This window comes from Coturnix japonica, chromosome 11 (genome assembly GCF_054131305.1).
Source record: "Coturnix japonica strain WE chromosome 11, WE-NBRP24, whole genome shotgun sequence".
Lineage (NCBI taxonomy): Eukaryota > Metazoa > Chordata > Aves > Galliformes > Phasianidae > Coturnix > Coturnix japonica.
This window is the reverse complement of record NC_140673.1, coordinates 14,977,489-14,987,316: the sequence shown is the minus strand read 5'-3', so window position 1 is coordinate 14,987,316 and position 9,828 is coordinate 14,977,489.

The window sequence follows — 9,828 nt, the reverse complement described above, 5'->3', positions numbered from 1 at the left end:
TAGGAAGACAAGTCTTGTTGACTTTATCAGTAGAGTCTACTTTCTTATATTGCTTAAATGTTTTTTAAATGACAGCCTTGGGTTCCAAACGTAGATCCGCAGTGCTTTCACAGAAGCAGATCGCTCAAGCACTGCAAGACCTCATTGTTTCATAACACACATGTATAAGGTGTTCAGCTGTTAGGAAAGGGATGTCAGACCAGATCTGAAGCGGAATGCACACCACAATCTGAGTATTAATATAGCTCTTAATGCCAGCTTAAGAACATCAGGGATTGTATAGGGATGAGTTTTCAGGAATTGCTTTTGTACCTGCTTTTATGTGAATCTCCTTCATCAAACTCAGAATTAATTTTGATGAAGTCAGTAGTCTTTGCACCCTTGTAAGTGAATGCAGTCAGACAGCCCTCTAACTATATGCGCTATTATTGAGCAAAACATACAGATTATAAATAACATCACAGGGAGACTGGGTCCATTTCATCTTTGCAGTAATTCTTCTGGTACTCTTTGAGTTACATCAGGATAAATTTGGCCCACTGAGATTAATATAAAAAAGCAGGCAGTGTTTCTAAGGTAGAAAGGTGCATATAAATCCCTGTAACTCCAACTTTGATCAGCTTAACACTCAGCTTTCTGTGTGAATCCTTTACTTTCTTTCTTATTTCAGAACAGCTAATGCTGGCAAATGCCTGTTGGACCTACAAAATTACAGTGCTGTACAGCGGAGGTGCTATGAAACTCCCAGAGCATAGAAGTGATGCTCAGATCAAACTGGCTTTCTCCTCCTCTATGTGTGTGTGAGATATGGTGCAGACAACTCCTTCAAATCTCTCTTTCATTTGAGAGCCTGATCCTGTCACCCACTGATTCTTCTCATCTCCTGTTAAAGCTAATTAGAGTCAAAAGTGCTCATTGCCATTCACGGTGCAGGATTAGGCCCTTAATTATCCTTGGAGATAAGCATTCTGTTCTGGGTGATGAAAATGTGGCATATCAGCCTTACCTGGGGATGGTAATAATGCTTTGTGTTTGTCGAGGACATCTAGCTATGGATCTGAAAGCACTTAGTGAAGACAAGGGAAATTTCTGCCCCCTCTATATCATACGGTTCATACAAGGATGTATAGCACCAGCCTAGATTTTTGGTTTGTCCCTTAGGAAAGAAATGATTGTATCCACTCTTTTAAGTAGCTCATCATTTAATACTTTTCTGTATAATTAGGAAATGATGTTCATCTGACAAAGTACATTCATTAAATAATTTCAAAATAAGCCAGGGGCATTGTTTAAACCTAGTGTCAACACAAACTACAAAAAATGTGCAGAATAGTTAAATTCTAGCCAAAAGTGTATGTTAATGGAGCCAGAACACTAAATGTTTTTTCTGCTTTTTAAGGCATCGAACCGTCTTTTAGTGCAAGTTCTGCCTCACAGCCAGATCTGGCCCCGTCTTCACCCTAGCCCTTTCATCTCCCTTTGTTCCGTGTCTATGCTGAGACTGAGATTTTCCCACCTCTCTCAGTCTTACTGTGGCTCTGAAAGATGATTGCCTTCCGGTGAAGCCCTTTCCCCTTCTTCTGTACCCAAGCTCCATGTTCAATGAACATCAAAAAGCCTTATCATACCCTGATGGTTTAAATCTTTAAACAGAGAGTAACAGCCTGAGTACATCCAGACCCCTCACATCCTATAGTCTTGTCACTATGTGTTCCTGCAACAATTACCAGGAGAGGGAGGCTGCGGAGTGAATCAAGTAGCGTGTGTTGTCTCCCTGGACTCCATGCTGATGCTCTGATCAGGACTTCAGCAAAATTCTGTTTGAAATGAGAATAGACTAATTTTCATCAGACTCTTCTCAGAGGAATCCCATGTGGGCTAGCATGCCAAGGGTCATCATTAGAAAACTGCCTTCAAAAGAGCTGAGGTTTCTTGTGGCAAAGCTCTCTCCCTTTGCTAAATTTATAAACATTTATGTAAAAATGTATACATTAATTGTTCGGCTTCCTTGTTTTTGGGCATTACTTTGCAGGAGTGCATACTTGAAGAAATATACTTGTAAAAATAGCCCAAGTAAGGACAAAAATATCCTCGTTCTGACTGAAAATTCAGAATACTGTGATCAAAGGATGCTCTCACTCCCAGCTGTTCAAAGGGACTTATATTAAAAAAAAAATAAATCAGATGTGACCAAGAATAGAAAATAACTCATTAAGAGCTTAACTAGATGATGACAGGTGAAGCGATCAGTTGCTTAAACAGTGTAATGTTTTTCTAAGCAGTTTATATTATTTCTTTTTTTCCCCCTAGAATCAATTTACTTTCTAGAAATCATTATGAGATAAAGTTTGTCTGCTATGGAAGATAAACACGTACACAAGGCACTGGGCTGTGGAGTAATGAAGACATCGTTGAACTGCGGTTGCAATTTTATAAGCGTAGAGGAGAAATTATTGAGTTTGTTTTACACTCCCCATTTATCAATTTCCTTTCCAAGTAGCTGCAGTTCTTAAAAGGCAAAAGAAGGGTGAAGGGAAGTCTATAAGGAAGGGAATGGTCTCTGGAAGTTTAAGCCTTCAGACATAAAGAAAAGGTCTTTTCTCTGTCTTTTGAGACTTAAAAGCAATGAATAGTAGGTGGATATGATTCTCTCCTCATTTTTATAGCCATTGTTTTGCTACTACAGTGTTTGTAAAATACATTAGAAAATTCTTTATAATTCTCTTAAGCAGCTTAAATCCCTTTTCACTTTCCCCAGGCAAAACCTGATTCACTTGCATGTTTTTGGGCTCTGACCTTCACAATGCTGATCTCCCAACAGTAGTAGCCAGTTTCTTATTCTTTAAGTGCTGGAGGAATCATGAAAAATTCAGACACTGGGTTTCCCTGAGACCAATCTGGTGGCTTTGTCTTTGTGCTAACTGCTGCTTTCTATGCATCATTCAAAAGGTACATACTGTTGTCAGCCCCTGAACTGCTACTTGGTGTTAAACATGAATATTTGTAGCTTAGCAAGGGACTAAATTTAAAAAAATTAATATTTGACAACCTTTGAGAAGGCATTACCGACATGAAACTATATCTATGAAAGACCCTGTTTGTGTAAAATGAAAACTTTCTTCACTGGGGCGATTCTAGACATTACAAGGTTTGCTTTGAAATAGCTCTGATTGCAGGACGTTCTTCTGGATACACAAATTATGGCTGTACCAAAGAAAATATTGTAGCAGAGTTGGGTTTTTTTTTCCCCCTGTATTCTGCAGGGGAAAACGCATTCTGTGCTTGTGCCACTAATCCTATCTGACCAGAAAGCAGATGAAAGATGGTATATGGCATATTCTGGCTACAGATCAGAATTACATCCAATGGTAAAATTGTCTCTTTCCACGTTTCTTAATTAGAAATAGATTCGGCTTCAACTAATAGAATATCTTATTAGTAACAAAAAGAATTGCTGGCTCTCCAGTTCAAGTGGCATATCTGCATAACTTATAGCCTTAAGAGCTTATAGAGTCACTCACACTCCTGGCAGAATGCCTTTTACTCTCCCATATTAATGAATTGTTCTAAATTTAGTCTACTGTGACAAACTAATATTAATACAGTATTTTATGGCCCAGAGCATTGTTAATGCATAAGAATGAAACACTGAATCAAAGAAAGGGGAAAGGAGGCAAGATTACTTAGTATGATTGTCAAGATAGAAGATAATCCAACTATGTAGATATTAAGACTTAAATATAATACTCTGCTTATAGATTTATATTATGTGAAACATTCTCTATTATTTTAAATCCTTGCAGTATTACTTTCCTATTTTCAAGGGTTTATAACTTGGCCATAAAAATTCGCTCTGGGCTGAAACTTGGCATGTGAGGTCTTAACCCTGGAGCAGTTTTTAAGTAAATTTTCAAACAAAACTGTATTTGTCTTGGGTAAATGTGGGACAACAGTCAACATATGGCTGCTGGCCTAAAAATCCTTTCTTCGTGATGGGTTTCAAAAAACAACGGGAAGTGATAAGCAAAGCCAAGAAGAGCCTGAAATAAGATTTAATTGCTCTTTTTGTGTTATTTTGCTGGATTTTTTTAATTGCAAAATATTTGCAGGGCAATGTATTTGACAGATGACAGTTCTTTGCATATCAAAGTTTCTTCTACTGAAGTAATGGAGAGTATTTTTGTTCTTTCAAAGGAACATAGGATTGGGTGCTTGGTTTGGTAGCTATTTTACACTGACAATTTTACCATTTTCACACTGATAATTGTTATTAGTTCAGCACTGATCTAAAGAAGTATTTGCATGCTGATGTGTTTAACTATCCCTTTACAGTTTAAGCAGAATTTTATGTGACTTAAATAGCTGTGTTACAAACATGTTCACACATGCATGTGTACAGGTACGTTCCATTTGTGAAACCTGAAGCCAAATCTGAATAGAGCTGATCCATACGCATGTGAGAGTTAAGATGAAGAAAAGGACTAATTGATGGGAAGACCTCTACTTGAAACTATGAAAAGTATGTCTGCTAGAATGGTGAGAGTAGTGAGGTATGTCATGGATCTTCATTGTAAACAGCAGTGAGCAGGCTGTAACTGAGCAGGAGTGGGACTGGGAGATCAGCACAGTGCCTTCCTACACATGCCATTGATTGATTGATTAAGGAGGAATGGTCAAGTGTTTTGGATGGCTAATGGCGTCATGGATATTTTTCAAACAAAACAAGCTCAGATATAGTATACAAAAAGTAATTTTGTATAAGGTACTTTAGACCTCGGGTACAAAATCCTCTAATTTGATTATGTTTTTCTTTTCTTTATCCAGGTTCTCTTAGACTACATAGCCTTGTGCCCAGATAAGCAGACTTGTTAGGGATTCTAGGTAGATGTGCAACTTGAAAGGTCTGGAATGTACAGTTCATGTGTGCAGTCTGTTCGGTATGAAGACAGTTCTCATCTCTGATCCTCACTTATGTCATGCTGCAAAGCAATCAGGGTGGAAGTTCTGTGCAGATGGGGGAGTGTTCCACTTGGTGTTCTTCCCAGGGACTGTTTAGAGAATGGAGTCTGCCTGCTTTATGGCTGTTGGTGTGCATTTAACCTGGGCCAATTAAATTGCGCTCATCCCAGTTATGAGTTCCTTCAAAACAAGGGAAGCAGTTGAATGCTTGAAGGATAGGAAGATTAAATGAGCTTTCTATCTTGATTATATTTAGTGTTTCTGTGAGCAATGGTGTAATTTGCCATAGGTGTCATCCAGAAAGGAAAAATCTCTTCAAGAAACTGTGTGTGGTTTGAGTCATTAGGTGTTGTTTGGATTTTGGCTCTATATAGCACAGATGTCCAGCACAAAATGTTTTTTTGTTTTGTTAATTTTTTGCACTAGTCAGATAGGAAACAGAGAAATAAAGAGTCTTTGCTCTTTCTGCAGCTCTCCATGCTGCGGAGAGGGATGGGTTTCAGAGTTGGGTGCATGGCTCTGCCCAGGGGCTGACTGTCAAACTAATGACAATAAGTTTCACGGGTGGTGGCAGATCCATGCCTGACTGGGCAGGGCGAGTGGCAGAAGTTAAGTATAAGTCACACAGCTTGGGTAACAGAGAACAGTGGTAGGGGGCTGTAGCTCGCTGGAGGCAGATTTTAACGAGCTATTTCACAAACTGGGCAGAATCATTTCCAGCACAGCCCTTGTTTTGGCACTGACTCAGTCTCCTGCATGTTGAGAGAGAAACCCTACATGTTGACAAGAGGACCACAGGCTAGAACATAACTAAAACTATTGTGTTTTGGAATAAACCCACAAGAAGTGGCATCCGTGATTAGTTGCCCTGCATGTTGTGTTGCTTAAGCAGCTAAGGTAAGATGCAGCGAAGGGTTGACTGCATCCCATTCCATAACACTGAAAGTATTTCTGCCAAAGCAAAGCCCCTACTTGTTCAGAATTGCTTTGGGTTCGTTGTGCAGGATGCTAATAGTTTCCATACTGTACAAACTATGGAGTTCACCAGACTTCATATGGTACAGTCTAGTCTGTTTGAGTCTACACTACGGTCTACTACGGTCTCTGGATTCCTTTTAGTGAGCAGAAATGGGCTGCTACTTTCCTTAGTCTCTATGATGGTACTTGGTCTTTACCAAGCAGAGCTAGTGATCCAACCAGCCAAGTTTGTCCCTTGAATCCTGGTCATATAGGTGTTCAATGGAGTCTGAGCACTGTATGGCCCATGCAGGTTATGAACGTGCAGTTACTGTCCAGTGCAGCATCTGTACACCACCTTCAATAGCTATTTGTGTAACCTGAAGCCTTGATCTTGACACACCAGAAGATAATTACAGGTAAGAGTTTACATTTTACACAAGATATTTGCAGCTGAAACTTGCATTATCTGATTTTAATATCTACTTCCTTTTTCTTTTTTTTTTTTTTTATAGTATGTACCTGGATACCATACATCTCAGTTGTGCAGCCCTACATTTGAGAATGCCTGAAAGGAGACTGTATTGACTGTTTTTCAGAGCTAAGTGCTAAGCATTTTCCAAATGCCAGGACTCTCAAAGAGGTATGAGAGGAGCCATGCAGAACTGGATGCCCTTAGATTTGCTAGTTCACTTGAAGACTTGCCATTCTTTGACACTGTTTTGCTTTGCAGTAAAAAAATATTACATGTTGGTTGTATGGGAGGAAAAAATAATTCCATTGGCTGCCAAGATGTGGCAATTTCCCATGCATGGAATGCTGACACCTCTCATGTTGTGAATCGATACTTTACTAAGCATAGATTGAAGGTGTAGGCTTCCAACTAATTCACGTGACTACCTACCTCCATTAATGGGCAAAATACCTATTTGGTTGCAGTGACTGTAAAAGTCCTTTTAATGTTCGGTGTTTTATATTGTATACCTTTAATTAAATGCAAGCTTTGTGTCTTTCAAGAAAATAATTGGGGGCGCAGCCTAAAAGAAATGTTTCCTTATGTCCCCATTGTGAGTGCTCTTTTGGACGGTGGTAATAAGTGGTGGGTTATTCTTTTATTGCTGAAAGAGCTTGTTTAGCATACGCAATATATTCAAAATTACGAAAGGAGAAAAGCTGTGTGTAAGTGCACACTGCTCTAACAGGAAAATTATCCCATGAAAAACAAGCCCCTCTACTTAAATGCTACTCATAAACTATAAAGCAACTAATTCTACCTTAATGGGTGAAATTGCGACTTGATGGAGAAATAAAACCAATACTATTAAAATATTGAGCCTGTGTAAATGTTAACAAGTTGGAATCTATTAAGTGTGTGTTTTCTGGGAGCTGGAGAGGCTTACTTTCTGTTGGTTTGTTTCATTATACCTATGGTTCATGAAAACTTCCATGCTTTTTTTCTAAGGCTGTATTCATCAGAGCATTTAATTTCCTCAGTGCGTAAAAACAAAAATCTTAATTTTTGGGTAAGCAAATGGGATGTGAGAGATAACTCTTTCTTGGGAAAGGGAAAAAGAATGGTATGCATCAGACATGGTGGCAGACATTTTTCATAGCTCTATCCTTCCTTTACACGTTTCGAGGTAACTGTACAATGCCATTGAACTGTGTGATCTTTAGGCTAATTTGGGATACAGCATTTAACTCTGGACAAGATACTTGTGTGGTGATGGAGAGTTCCGAGAGCTTTAGCATATGAAATATAATGCCCAGTGAAGGTTAACTGTATGGAAAGATGGCAGAGATGCGAAGGATATACAGTATGTTACAACGATGAAATTAACTTAATTCATCCTTTTTGAAAAACACCAACGATGAACGATCACCACCTCATAAAAACTTCAGAATTGCTTCTAGTGATATAGATGTGTGACTCGTGTCTCAATTTGATCTGTACTTTGGTTATTTTAGCCAAGTTTTTTGTTTCAGCCATGCAACTCTTGCATTCTGCACGTTCAACAGACGGCCATCTGTTCACTAGAGGGCAGCATTTGATAAACGTATAAGAGGAGTCTTTTTCCAGGGCAGTGAAGGAAGTGCTTGCAGACCACTTCAGTGGGTCTTTTAAAAGTATTTTCTGACATAGGTTTCCATTTCCGTTTGTTAGCCTGGAACACTGTTTGGCTTGATGAGACTTTCTGAAGGAATTTTAAGGATTTATTGCACTAATAAATACGAATTCATTTTAGATGGAATATGAGTTCAGTGTTGTAGAAATCGTACTTACCCTGAAGCCCCTATCTTTCGTCCATAGTCTTTTAAATGTGCATAAATTAATATTTTAACTTTTAATATATTTGTAAAGGAATTAAACATCGGTCAGTTCATCTGACCATTAGCTCTCCTTTTTTACTTCCTTCCCAGTGCTGACTGTACTACTGCTTTTCAAGCAGTCCTGTCAGCGTTATTACTGTATTTACTGAAAATCTTGATTGCTGCAGTCTCAACAGATCTTTATAGCCTGGCACCTGTTGAGTCTCATGCTGGTACTGGAAAACCAGTAGTCTGCAAGGTCACTGGTCTGCAAGTCTTCTCCTGGGCTTCCAGACATCTTGGGCAGAGTGCTCGCAGCTCCTCTCAGCCTCTCATCACCAGGAATGCAAGTGCTCAGGAGATGGACTATTTGTACTGACCAACTGGAGGGTAACCCCTAAAGAAAAGTGTGATTTAGTGCTGGGTTTAGATAAGCAGGTATTTTCTGATTGATCTCTAGCCAAGAAAAGCCATTTTGCTTCTTTGAACTAGGTGTGTCAAATGAAAAGTGACTCCTGCCACCAAGCATAAGGATCTATCTGAGGAGACTAAGTCACCCTCGGCTTTCTTTCTCTCTAGTTGTGGGGGAGGGAGAGATTGTTAAAAAGGGCAGTTTGTCTGACCTACGACTTTGAAATGCCTTCTGGAGGTGCACATCCTTTCCTCTATCTACAGGAAGCGTTTGAGTGATGAGACATTTAATTCATTTGTGTCTAAAACTGCAGCACAATCTGGACTCCACAGCCACATATGTCACTTCTAACAGAGATTCCAGTGCATTTCCCTGGTGAACAAGAAGCAAATATGACCAGTGCTTATTTTGGAACCATTATGTGTGCTGGCATGTGCTTTGGTGGTCTAACAGACTTCACGTTCTTTCCAGGCTAAGTAGTGTTGATTTAAGTGAACTCTCTGTAAATGACATCTGTGCTGTGATCACTAGCGGTGTGGGCAAGGTGAGAGCTGGATCCCAAGGATGGGTGTGCTCAGAGTGCAGCAAACCTGCTGAGGACACACCCAGCTCAGAAGCAGGGCTTTGGTTAGTTTTTGTGCCTCTCTCAGGCTGGCTGTCAAGAGGGTGAAATCCTTATTGCTTTCTACAGTAACCTTTTAGGTCTCCAGTGCTGGCCTTTGCTTTATGGTTAAGGATATTCCTGTGCAGTTAGCAAAACATGAGGATTAATTTGAATGACAGGAGATGTATCGATAGAACAACATTGTTGTTATCTTTAGAACTATATCTTTCAGATGGCAGGTAAATCCAGGAGGCAGTTAAACATTTTTCCCCTATGACATTATCACAAATGTCAGATGGCGCTTCAAGACTATTTAAGCAAAATAAATCCAACAGTCAGATTTGAGAGTGATGTCTGTATCATTAATATATGTGATATTTTCCCCTGGAACAAATTGTCACAAGCTAGAGTTTATTTAGGCCTGTGAAACAAACCAATCAATGTGTCATTATTAATTGTTGTTAAATGCCTCTTTGAATGTGCCCCAGTTTTGTTCTTGGAGGTTTGCAAGTGTGTGGGCTTATTTGGAGATCTTTTCTGATTTACGTCTGGTGTAAGATGCTCACCTTTTCCATCCTACTTGCAT